The sequence below is a fragment of the Bos javanicus genome, chromosome 13 (genome assembly GCF_032452875.1).
Source record: "Bos javanicus breed banteng chromosome 13, ARS-OSU_banteng_1.0, whole genome shotgun sequence".
NCBI classification, from domain to species: Eukaryota; Metazoa; Chordata; class Mammalia; order Artiodactyla; family Bovidae; genus Bos; species Bos javanicus.
Genome location: NC_083880.1, coordinates 19,167,351 through 19,181,237, shown reverse-complemented (window position 1 = coordinate 19,181,237; position 13,887 = coordinate 19,167,351). Strand labels below are relative to the sequence as shown.

At 43.4% G+C, this 13,887-nt stretch overlaps 1 long non-coding RNA gene across 1 annotated transcript in view; it reads right to left on the bottom strand.

Annotated features, from left to right (window-relative positions):
* The window catches only part of LOC133259016 (uncharacterized), a 39,102-nt gene extending 33,251 nt beyond the window's left edge, over nucleotides 1–5,851 (bottom strand). Inside the window, exon 1 of the long non-coding RNA XR_009740231.1 lies at nucleotides 5,008–5,851. This is a non-coding gene — a long non-coding RNA (uncharacterized LOC133259016). The remainder of the gene's footprint in view (nucleotides 1–5,007) is intronic.
* Nucleotides 5,852–13,887: the final 8,036 nt, after the last annotated feature.

The following is a 13,887-nucleotide window of genomic DNA, read 5'->3' as shown; positions in this document are numbered from 1 at the left end:
AAACAGACTTAAGACACATGGCTCTTTCTTTTCTGATCTGTGTTCTCAGTGGGAAGTAAAATTGCTATTCAACATGTCAGTGGATACTTGTGAATAAACACCACATTCTCAAGTAACTAAGATTTTTCCCAGTTTAAGTTTTGCACCATTATGAATTAAAGATAAACTACCACCTCTAAATAGGAATTTGGTGACTCAGCTCCTGGAAAACAAATTATTTCAACAGCTTCAGCATCAAAGAGCTGATAGGTAAGCATCACCACCAGTTCAGAATTCAGCCCTGTTTTATAAATATGTTTAGATCCTGCCTTCTAGCCAGGCTGTTGTGTGTGCCAAACATAAGCCTCAACTCTGTTTGAAAAGTGAGAAGATAGAAAGGGACCATCTTTTTTAATGATTGGCCGACCAATCATTCAGAAAGTTGGACTGGATCCTGATGCTAAGCATTTCCGCAATAAACACTTGCAGGAAGAAGGCCATTCTTAAAAATGTAAGGGACAACTCACCAATGGCAAGGTTAGAAAACAAGTAGAGGCTGTAAGGACTCAGGATTGAGATTTGACAGCTGAGCATGAGAGAGGTGTCAATTATGTCTTTGAGAAAGTCAGTATTTCAAATCTCAGTTTCTCTGAAGGATCACCCCCTCTTCAGCCCTACAAATAAACTCCCTGATGTTTTTCATAGCTTCTACAATGAAGATCGCAACCAACACAATTACATCTCGTAATTCTGGGCCATTTAATGTTACCACTCTCAGGCTGGGCTTCCAAATTCCACAGACCTTCGTTTTTCTACTATTAATTTATATTAGAGCAGAGTTGCTTTACAATGGTGTGTTAGTTTCTGCCATACAGAAAAATGAATCATCTATCTGTTTACATATATCCCCTCTTTTTTGGATTTCCTTTTCATTTAGGTCACCACAGAGCACTGTGCTATACAAAGGTTCTTATTAGATATCTCTTTTATATATAGCATCAAGAGTATATATGTGTCAATCTCAATATCAATCTGTAAGGAGTAAGATGAATTTGATCTTCCTATCCCTGTTCCCCCTCAGTATCCATATGTTTGTCCTCTACGTCTGTGTAGCTGTTTCTGCAGATAAGATCTTCTATACCAGTTTTTAGAGTCCACATATATATGTTAATATACAGTGTTTGTTTTTCTCTTTCTGACTGACTTCACTCTGGATAACAGTGTCTAGGTCCATCCGTGTCTCTCCACAGGCCCTTTAGGACAAAGTCTCAGAGATCCACACTGACAGAAAAGTCTAGATACGGACACCTCTATCATTTTTATATTATTATTGAAGTATAGTTGATTTAGAATATTGTGTTAGTTTCAGGTGTACAGCAAAGTGATTTAGTTGTGTATCTTTTGCAGACTGTTTTCCATAATAAGTCATTACAAGATGTTGAACATAATGTTCCATGCCATGCAGTAGGTCCTTGTTGTTTATATATACTAGTTTGTATCTGTTAATCCCATCAGTTTCAGTTCAGTTGCTAAGTCAGTCTGACTCTTTGCGACCCCATGGACTGCAGCATGCCACGTTTCCCTGTCCACCACCAACTCCCAGAGCTTGCTCAGACTCATGTCCACTGAGTCGGTAATGCCATCCAACCATCTCATTCTCTGCTGTCCCCTTCTCCTCCTGCCTTATTAATATGCCTAATTTATCCCTCCTCTCTCTGCCTCTCTTTTTTGGTTACTTTCTCCCTAAGTTTGTTTTCTATGTCTGTAACAGACACATACACTTATAAATGGAAACTATGATTTGATGGATATGCTGCAAACCATTTTCCTTGAGAACATATTTCTAGCTCTCTTTGAAGAGGAGAAAGTAGGAGAGAAAAGGTCAACAGCCAAAGAGATGATGCTGACATGTCAGATGATCCAAATAATCAACTTTAAAAAAAGCAAAAACCTGGGTAATAAGGAAAATGAGAAATGTAATTAAGCTCTCCCAGTTCTATTATAAACAGAAGAACGATTTACTGTCTCAGCATCCTAATGATTGCTGCTCACACACCTTCACAGAGTGAAGCTTTCCACAAAGGATTCAGCCTGGGGAATTTCACTGTTCACATTGAACCATCTCGTTCGTCAAGCCCTTCCCCTGGACTCACAATGTCACATCTGAATTCTCCCTCAGCGTGACTCCAGCCCCTCCTGGGAACATGGGATTGTCTCATTGATGTTCAGGGAAAACAGACAAGGAAAAGAAGAATGGACTGTGCTCAGTGGTGACCTAAATGGGAAGGAAATCCAAAACAGAGGGGATACATGTATATGCACAGCTAATTCACTTTGCTGTGTAGCAGAAACTAACACAATATTCTAAAGCAACTACACTCCAATAAAAATTAATTTAAAAAAATAAGAAGGGTCAATACTGGGATTGACATCCTTACAATGATGTCTCGTATTTTCAGGCCTTTTCCTGACCAGCCCAGCCCAAAGTTCCTGTATCTCTCTTCCTCTCCACAAGCTCTTATCTTGAACATTCACTGGGTACTTGCCCTAACTGGTAGAGTTAGTTGTCTGTTTATGCAAACTTATCATGCTGTCAGAGTAGAAGGTGAACTAATTGACACAGAAGCCATTGGAAATGAGATAATGTGATAAGGTCATATATTTTTATAACTCTCCCCAACTTCATTTAACACAATAGCTTGTATAGTAAATAATCAATAAATCTGTCAATTAAATGTATGTAGGTAAAGTATTTTGTTGGAGAGCCAAAACTTCATTATTCAACAACCCAGTCAGGCATTTAACTTAGATGATCTTTAAATTCCTTCTGAGCTTTAATAGTCTGTGGTTCTTATTCATTAATTTGCAATCAAATGTTATAGTAAGGTTTATCTTTGCATGGTATAACAGTATAAGAAAAAAAAGATGTTTGTTGAAAAACTAATAGAGTCTGACATATAAGACTCAGGGAAAATGAGCAAAAACTTCCTTTTTTCTCTCTCTCTCTTTTTCCCCCCTGCACTTCAAGTACATCTATTTGATTCAAATTGATTATTTAATTATACATCCTTATTCATTTTGATAAGTTTCATTTGGTGCTCTAAATCAAATTATAATAAATATATATGTATAATCTGTGATGCTGTGCCTGGATCACTGAAATGGATTTCACTCCAGCTAATTAGTGGCAAACTCAGGCTTCAGTCACTGATCTATTTCCCCAAGACCCACAACCTTTTGAAAATCTTGCAAAGTGGAAAACATCCAAATCATCTTATTGAATTGGCTATTCAAGTCACCATCTATCCTTTCTCTGCCACATCTATTAATAACAGCTCATTCACAGCCAATTCAATAAATATTTACTAAGGGGCTATTATATTTCAGGCAATGTACTCCCCACTAGAGTCAAGAAAAACATATAAACTAGGTTACAATTCAGGAGAGGCAGGCAGAATTATACAAGCAGTCATGACTCGGCAGTCACATGACAGAGAAGAGCTGCAGACTCTCCTGGCTTCAGGAGTGGTTCCCAAAGGAAGAGCATCTCCCCAAAGGAAGAGATCCTGGCTGAAATCTGAGGGCTTAGTAGCATCTGGCGAGATGTGATAGCTCTGTCAAGGGATACTCTGTAGTCATGAATACTCTTTGGAAGGACTGATGCTCCAATACTTTGGTCATCTGATGTGAAGAGCTGACTCAATGGAAAAGACCCTGATGCTGGGAAAGTTTGAACGCAAAAGGAGAAGAGGACAGCAGAGGATGAGGTGGTTGGATAGCATCACTGAGTCTATGGGCATGAACTTGGGCAAACTCCAGGAGATGGTGCGGGACAGGGAGGAGGCCTGGAGTGCTGCAGTCCTTGGGGTCACAAAGAGTCGGACATGACTTAGCAACTGAAAAACAACAACAACAAATTCTCTAGTCAGGAGGAACTGGTCATATGAAAGAGAGGAGGTGAGAAAGAGCATGTTGTTAGGGGAGCAATTTTAAGCTGGACTGGAGTTCAAGGGTGTAGAGGTGGAAGGAAGGAAGGGAGGCAGGGAGGGAGGGAAGGGGAAACCAGAAAAACAAGTGTGAGCAGTGCTAAGATCAGCCAGGATTTGTGAGCTGTATTCAGAAGTTTGGACTTTATCTTCTGGGTGATGGCAAAGCCCACTGACGTGGCCTAAGATACAGGAATAGGGACTTCCCAGGTGGCTCAGTGGTAAAGAATCCACCTGCAAAAGAGGAGACACAGGGGATACGGGTTCCATCCCTGTATTGGGAAGATCCCCTGGAGGAGGACACAGCAACCCACTGCAGTATCTTTGCCTGGAGAAGCCCATGGAGAGAGGAGCCTCGTGGGCTACAGTCCATTAGGTCACAAACAGTCAGACCCAACTGAAGCTACTGAGCACACACACATGCAAGATAGAGGAGTAAAATGATACGATGATATGAAACTGTAGTGTAGATAATTAATGAAAGATGGTCAAGACGTGCCCAAGGAGAGCAGTTAGGAGAAGGTGGAATGACCTAGACCAGGGCAATTGCTTTGGAGACAGAGAGACGTGGTTGGTCTTTTCAGACATTGAGGTAACATCTAGAGGAGTCAGTGATTGGTTGAATTTGGGATGAGCAGATGGAGAAGTCAAGGATGACTCATGCCTAAAGTTTTGCTCACTCCTTTCCTGCCTTCCATTACACACCCACCATTCTGGTTTAGGCCACTCTTCCTCTTTACCAACAGATCTTTCATTGGCCATCTTAATATTCTGTCTCTTCAGCAGGCTGTTCATTTTGATGGAAGGTCCAGCTCCACTCAAATTTCTGCTGCTTAGAAGTTTTCATGTCTCCCTGCTGTCTGATGAATTAAGTACAAGGCTCTCCTATAGGCCTTCAGAGCCCTCCAAAACTTGACACTTCATAGCCCACCTTTCTGGTTTACTGTTTCTCTGCCTGCCCTCTAAATCCTAAGCAAATGACACTGTTCACCTTTCACCGGCTCCAGGCTACCTTCCAACAAATTAAACCCACGTTTCTCACCTTGTTTCCTCTCTGGAAATCCTTCCATTCCATGAGGATCGTCTCCAATGTCATGTCCACCATCAACTCCTCTCCATCAGCATGTCCCTTCCTAGCCCCTCAAAAATTCCTCAGAGCATTTCTACTGTACTTCTGTTGTGACACTCACTGTTGTTTTTTTTTCTTAATTATAATCATTTGTGTCTTGGAATTATCAGCCTCTGCTGCAATCCAAGATTCCTCTAGGCCAAATCCATGTCTGTTAACCCAGGAGCTTTGGGTGGGTAGTAATTGTCTGTTGGCCCGAATTAATGAGATTCCATTGCACACGTGTAAGCATTTGTTAATAAGAGTTAATTTTTTTTCTTTTCTAGTGGCATCTAGAACAGAGGTCCCAAATTGGCAGTTAGAAGCTGAATCTGGCCCACAGATGTGCTTTGTTGAATCCACAGTTATTTTTTTAATTGAGTCAACATTTTTCAATGGAACATTTTAGGTAAAATGCCAGATTTTCAGCTTCTCTAAAAGTAGAGTATTCTGGCAACAGCGAGCCCATATTCATTTCCGAGAGAAAACGACTAAAGTGGGAGCCAACCTGCCCCCTTTGGATGGAGCATGTACACCTCACTTCACCCCACTGCCCAGCCCTCGCTGGTCCGCTGCCTCACTGATGTAACAATGCCTCCCCTTCGGGCAGTAGAGCTTGCAACCCCTGCTCTCAAGTCTTTGCAAGGGCAATCCATAGAACCTCCATTGACTGATATTACTGGCCCAGGACTGTCTTCAAATCAAATTTGAGGGGTACATGAATTGGACCATGGTGTTCCTTTGCCTCGTGCCCTCCACAACATCTCCCCTGCAGTGCCAAAAGTTCTCCGAGTAATGAGCTACACTCTTTTCTCATCAAAATGCACCTGCCTTCTAATGCAAGTTAGATGATTAGTATGTGTTCAGTGTTAACGAATTAAAATGATAATATTTCCTGCATGGGTGTAGTATAAGTATGGCAAGTCTGTGTCAAGAACAATGTAACACACGCATGCACATGAACACACATAGACACCATGACTGACATCACAAATCAACCACAGGTCTCTTTCCAGGTAGATCCTCAGAAATCATCTCTCTACAGCCCTTCAAGGAACTGCCACCAATGGCTTGGAGCTGGCACTGAGGCAGGCACCCTGCATCCATCAGGTACATCACCTCTTTATTCACACAGCAGGGAGGTGGGTGGACAGAACAGGCAACATTATTATCATTTTGGTGAGAAAACTGATTCCAAACAAAGTCTGCCACTTGTTCCATATTAAGGAAGATAAAGGTATCTGAGATAAATTTTAAATCCTGCCCTCAGGGTCACAAATCCACTCCCCTATAGGAAGGAGGGGAGGAGTGACTTAACTATTCAACAGGAAAAGATTTAGAAGCTCTGGTTGATTTTAAATGAAAAGAAATGAAAATATGACGTGGCTCGCCCACAGTTAATGTGAACACAGGTGCTCTCCGCTCCAGGCTTCCTAGGGCACCTGTGACCTCTGCTCAGCTCCTGAATGCCCCAGTGGCTTCCATTTAACAGAAATAAACTCACTGGGGATGGACAGTCCAGCATAAGGACAAAGGGTGATTCAGCTGGAAGAGGGACGAGGTGGTGATTACATGCACCACACCAGAAAACTGCCCTGGACTCGAGAAAGAGGAGATGCCAGTGCATAATGTTGCTCACTTTGGGACCCACCCATGTCACTGGAAACATGGAGGAGGCTTTAGGAGGATTTTTTCACACACTGGGGGTGGAGAATCACTTCATGTCTTCAAGACGCCTTCCGTGATTAGTATTCTGTGCTTCCACACAAAGGTCACTTAGCTAGAAAGGGTGGAAGTCCAACTTTGCTGATGCCCTCTCTGGCAGGCTTTCTTTCAGATAGCATGTTTGGATTTTAACAGAGGAGATCGATGCCTTAGATAACATGATCCATCCATACAACACAATGCACTAGAGACACACAGTTTCTGTATGTCTCTGCAGGAGACACAGGTTTGATCCCTGGGTCAGGCAGATCCCCTGGAGAAGTGTTCTTGCCTGGGAAATCCCATGGACCCCAGTCCATGGAGTCGCAAAGAATCAGACACAACTTATCGACTCAACAACAAAAAATCCTATCTTGTATGTTATCTTGTATCCTGAAATGTGACTGAATTTGTTCATTAGTTCTAACAGTTTTTGATGGAATATTTGGGGGTTTATCTATATAATATCAGAGAAGGCAATGGCAACCCACTCCAGTACTCTTGCCTGGAAAATCCCATGGATGGAGGAGCCTGGTAGGCTGCAGTCCATGGGGTCGATAAGAGTCGGATACGACTGAGCATCTTCACTTTCACTTTTCACTTTCATGCATTGGAGAAGGAAATGGCAACCCACTCCAGTGTTCTTGCCTGGAGAATCCCAGGGGTAGGGGAGCCTCGTGGGCTGCCGTCTATGGGGTTGCACAGAGTCGGACACGACTGAAGCGACTTAGCAGCAGCAGCAGCAGCTATATAATATAATGTCATCTGCAAATACAGAAATTTTATTTTTTTCTTTCCTTTCCAATTTAGATGTTTTTTCCCTTTCTTTTTCTTGCCTGATTGTTCTGGCTACAACTTTCAGGACTATGCTGAAGGAAAATGATGATATTGGGCATCCTTGTATTGTCCTGATCCTAGAAGAAAAGATTTTTTAAATATGATATTAGCTGTGGAACTTGTTATATATGGCCATTATTGCATTGAGGTATGTTACTTCAATACTGTTTGTTGAGCATTTTTATCATGAAAGAATGTTGAATTTTGTTGAGTGGTTTTTCTGCATCTCTTGAGATAAATGTATGATTTTATCCTTCATATTGTTAATGTGGTACATCACCTTGATTTGTGGGTGTTGTTCAACACCCTTGTATCCCTTAAATAAATCCCACTTGATCATGGTGTATAATCCTTGTAACATATTATTGAATTCCGTTTGCTAATATTTTGCTGAGGATTTTTGCATACGTGTCCATCAGGGATATGATAAGTCATTTGGGTTGCCCCTGGCAGTCCATCACTCTCCTTGTATTGCTTAGTTCTTCCTCATAGCCAAAGTATTTACATGATGGGATGTAAATGATGAAACTAGGGATTTGAGAGGCTCAGGGGACCTGAAAGATGGACTATCACTCAGCCTGGAGTGATACTCCAAGAAATCAAGACCCTAAATAATGGGACATGCCACTCAGGAAGTTTTCATAGCAAAAGATACTCCATAAAAACAAGCTTAACTGTAGTACAAAAGGGAGCACAACCAGGGCAGGAGAGAAAGATGTCTCATCGCATCACGATAGTCAAATAGGCAACACTATGTATTACAGCCTTTCTGTGAATGTCGGGATGAAGTGAGGACATGGTCTAGAGCCTAGAGTTTTCTGAGTTTAAGACATGGCCATTCGTCAGTGAAGTAAGTCAGAAAGAGAAAACGAATATTGTATATGAATGCATACATATATATATATAGTCTAGAAAAATGGTACTGATGAGCCTATTTGCAGGGCAGGAGTAGAGACACAGACATAAAGAACAGATTTGTGGACACAGCAGGGGGAAGGAACAAATTGAGAGAGTAGCACTGAAACATGTACTTTAGCATATGGAAAATAGATGGCTAATGGGAAATTGCGGATAACACAGGGAGCTCAGCCTGGGGCTCTGTGACAGCCTGGAGGGGTGGGACTCGAGAGGGAGGGGACGTACGTATACCTGTAGCTAAAGCATGTGGTTGTATGGCAGAAGCAACACGACGTTGTAAAGCAATTATCCTCCAATTGAACATTTTTTAAAAGGACACAACCGTTAGGCTGGCCAGTAGACAGCCCTGACAATCACTCTCAGGCACCAACACCCAGAGGATGGTGAGTGGTTCGGCCTGTGGAGGCAGAGCTCTGGGCCAGCTACGAGCTTCAGGGAGGCTTCCCCGAGGTCAGGAGCTGAACCCAGGGCAACTATAGCCCAAAGTGTAAAGGGGCAGTGAGGGATTATGCTGCCAAGAGAGGACAGAATGTGAGAGCTCGAGGACAATTCGAGCCCATTGCAACGAGGGAACCTCTCAGACTCGGACCTGCTTTCCAGAGTCCTCATCCTGCCACGCATTGACTAAGATCTCCAAAAGTAGTGTAGAAGAATGGCCATTACCTTCTACCTTTCCAGAGCCCAGAATCAGTAAGCACATCACAGCTAGTATATGTTTATATGTTCCTGCAGGTCCCTGTACAAGCATGCATGTGCATGCACGCACACACACACACACACACACATTTTTACATACACACATTTTACTTCCTCATGTTCTGAGCCAAAATATAGCGCATCTACATAGCTTGACAAGAACACAAGTGGAGCGAAATAGAAACAGAGTATTCCAGCACTTCATGATCTGGCAACACTAATCTTACTGCAGTCTACTCCCCAGTGGGGGACAAGCCTCACCTTCTGCTGGATTTTCAAAAGTGGTAAAACCAAGCGCACATTCCCAGAGAGCAAATATTCCTCTGCTTCCTATGTGGCTGTGTCCTAGACACCACTGCACACAGCTGGCTGCCGAGTGAATGCCTTTTCATGATTCTGGTAGGACACCAAACTCATACCAACACAGAGTTTTCTAGAACAGCAGTCCCCAACCTTTTTGGCCCCATGGACCCATTTTATGGACGATAATCTGTCCATAGATCGAGGTTGAAGAGGGATGGTTTCAGGATGATTCAACTGCATTACACGTACTTCTATTATTATTACATCAGCTGCACCTCAGATCATCAGGCGTTAGATCCTGGAGATGGGGACCCCCATTTTAGACTGTACAGCTACAGTAGGTTGAATTCCTTGAACACTCTAGGCCAATTCCATGGGGAAGAAAATCTTAAAAGCATCAAGTCTCACTCAAATAGTTGACTGAATAGCTCTGTCGGAAGGCAAACTAAAACTAAAAAATAAAAGAAAAAAATTTGCTTGTTGAAAAATTCCAAAAATAGTGATTAATGGATATACTTAGCAGGGTATTGCTTACATTCATCTCTGTCATAAGTTGCCCTGATAGCTTTTGGAGACCTTTATCTGTGTTAATTTTGAAAGAGATTATCATGAAAAGTATGTTCCAAGATGTCATCTTTCATTTCTTAGGACTGGGTGGTAGGCTCACCAGGGGTACAGCCTGGAGCTTAATGACGAGGCCACTTCTATGCCACCGCAGCACAAGGGACTGGAGAGCACTGCCCACTCTTCTCCGAACAGAAAATACTACTATTTCTTCCTGGGCCACGTTCAGGGGTAGGATCAATATCTGTTTCTCAGAGTCAGGCTTGGGTGATAACTCAATATTAAATGCTTGACTGAATGGGGTTCCTTCTAATCAGCTAGAGGAGATCATCTAAGCCCACTTTCTGGGCACACAGAGGCAGAGAAAAGGGGCTGCAAACTATCCATATACTGCATAAAGAAGGATGCGAGGTCTGCTGTGAATGAGGGAGTTGGAATAGCTCAGCACGAACCTGGGATCCTGTGACTCTAATGAAACTCTGTTGTGATTTGTGGAAATGGCTAGCAGGTGATGGGAGACTATTAGTTCCAGAAGCTGGAAATTCTGATCTAGAAAAATAGTGCTGATGAACCTATTTGCAGGGTAGGAATAGAGACACAGATACAGAGAGTGGACTTGTAGACACAGAGGAAGAAGGAGAGGGTGAGACGAACTGAGACAGTAGCGCTGATATATACACACTATGATTTGTAAGTATTAGTAGGTAACGAGTAGGAAGCTGCTATACAGCACAGGGAACTCTGCTGGGTGTTCTGTGATGACAGAGGCGTGGGATGGGGGAGAGGGAGGGAAGCTCAGGAAGGAGGGGATATATGTATGCATATAGCTGCTTCACTTGTTGTACAACAGAAACTAACACAATATTGTAAAGCAATTATAGCCCAATAAAAAGAAAAAGAAAGAAAGAAAGTTGAAGTTTTTGGTCTTCTTTCTGAATGCCTCCTAAAGTAATGGAGATTTTTATAAACATCCATATTCACTCAACCTCTCTTATAGAAGCAATCTAAATGTATAAAGTGTTCACTCGAGATCCATTGGCCTATTTACAACCCGTAAGGAAGTTATAGGAAACAAGATACAACTTTAAAGAAAGAACTCAGGAGAAAAGGAGAGGCCAAGCTTGGCCAACCCCTTCCTGAGGCTTGGCCTCACCATTCATCTGCTTCTGCTGGGCTCCGTGGCTCGTGGCAAACACCCACGAGGCCTGTCCATGCTTGCCTGTGGTCACCACACAGATGCCACGATGCCACGCAACCCAGACTCCTGGGTCATAGCCTCAGGCTGGCTTTGTAGACACAGGACACAGAATCTTTCACCGAATGGGACACATAGGGAATCGTGGCATTTCCATCCAGACAGCAAATGGCTATGGTACAAATTTTGACTTAATATGGACAAATCACAGTGCTCTTTTCATTGCAGATTCGGGTCTGCATTAAAGGTGACAACAGAAGATGAGATGGTTGGATGGCATCACCGACTCAACGGACATGAATGTGAGCAAACTCCAAGAGATGGTGAAGGACAGGGAAGCCTGATGTGCTTCAGTCCATGGGGTCACAAAGAGTCAGACACAACTTAGCGACTGAAAAACAACAAACGAGATTTCATCAATGATTGAGCCAGTCCCCTGATAGAGAGGCACGGTTGTAGTGCTCACCACATGCAAAGGATACCTGTGACCCTGGTGACAATGCTACGGTTGTTGTGACTTTACCTGTGAAAGAAACAGGGCTCATGGAGGTTGAGGAGCTCCCCCAGTGCCCAGGACAAGAAAGCGGCTAAGCTAGAATTCAAACTCGGGTCTGCACGGTTGCAAAGCTCTCTCTTCACATGATCCTTGTCATCTCTCACTGATTCGCTTAAACTTGATGTCTCTGATGGGGGAAAGGGCTGGGGAAAGAGCACAGAAAGGAGAAAGGGGGACTAGACAGTGATATGCTCTGAGGCCCCATGAGCCAACAGTGTTCAAGAGGGCAGCTCAGAAAGTCAGGGCAAGGCAAGAAACCCAGAGTCCAAGCAAAGAGCATCCTCAATGGCAGCACAGGGCAGGGATGGTGCTAGAGAAACAGACCAAGGGTCCACATGCTGGGAGCAGGCCCCGAGATCCTCTGGGACCCGAGCACCAGCACACGGGGGAGACAGAGCCTGATGCTCAGGCGGCGGACACCCCCACGACCAGATGTTCTTCTTCTGTCTCTGCTGGCCCAGCCCTGTGGGTCCTCACAGAGTCTGGCCTCAAGCCCCACAGGTGAGGAGAATGAGAAGCAGCTGCCGGGCGGCTCGCCGGGGAACGGGAAGCAGACCCTCTTCTCTGGCAAAGGCGGTTCCCTGACAGGTGGCGGGAGGAGAAGCTGTTCCCACTCACACGGAGTTGGATGGAAAAAGTGAAGATGAAAACCAAACGCGATGCCATCCCTCCGGAATCTCCACATGCCCAGGGAAGTGGCTGCTGGCTGGACCCTGGTGGGGGAGGAGGAAGCCTCCTGGCTGAGAACTGCCACCCAGATGAGGGTCAGCAGAGACCCCTACCCAGATGAGGTCCTGACTCATGGGAACAGTCGTGATCTGAGTAACAGCAGCGCTCACTGAAAACTCTTTACGACCTAACATGTGTACGCCTTTCCCTGTGTTATTACTCCAACCATCCTGGGGTTTCCCATTTCACAGGCAAGGAGCCGGTGGTCCCCAGTGGCTGAGGGACTCACCCCCGGCGAGGAGAAACACACGCTGCTGTAGAAGAATGTGCCACCGTCTGGAAAGGATGTCAGAGCCCAGAGCCTGCAGCCCTCCTGCTGCAGCCCATGGACGCGCTCTTCCCCCAGCAAGCAGCTCAGCCTGGAATTCACTGGGAAGAAACATACACCCACACACACACTGAAACAGACACATACAGATACACAGACACACAAACATTCAAACATACATAGACACAGCTACACAGACATGTACACAGGGACACAAACATTCAGACACACATGTACACAGAGACACTGGAAGACACACATAGGCACACAAACACACAGATACACACACACGCTCCCTGAATCACATTTGGCAGGATTCAAAAGTAATCCCAAATCTTTTGATTTCTGAAATTACCATACACATCCCTTTTTCTCCCAGAAGACATATCTTAAAATACATTTAAATGGAAACATACATTTTAAACAGGAATATAAAATCCTTTCTTCACATCCCTCTTAAGAGCAATTCGCTTGTTAATCTTTTCCCCAAATTTAACTTTTTTCAGAATGGAAATCATATATGTCCATTTTAAAAAATTAGAAAACATTATTTTAACTTCCTAGATCCAATTTCTTTCATCCAATATTTCTTAATTATTCCAGTTGAATTCGATAATAGTTAAGGGACTTGGATAAAATTCTCAGAACTATTCCCAGCTAGCCTATTAAATTCCCTTCTTCCAGACCAGGAATTATGGGATCTACAAGTCAAAATATAAGTACCCTCCACATGAGAAACCATTTTAAAAGACATTTTTCCCATACCATTCACTAAAATGTGTATTTAGCACTTTGGGCCTATCAACAGGACAAGAATGAGAGAGCTTCACGGGAAAAAAATAAATGTATTTCACTCATTCATCAGCAAGCTCTGTTTTTAATTTTAAACACACTGTGTCTTTAGAAAATCAGTTTTATGGAAGTCGGTTTAAGTGCACATAGACATTAAGAGTGGGTTGTTCTTATCTGTCATTTTACTAACAACACCAGCAAGCCCCTTCAAAGAAACTTCCTAGGACTGTCATGCCTCTGAGGGGTTCCTTT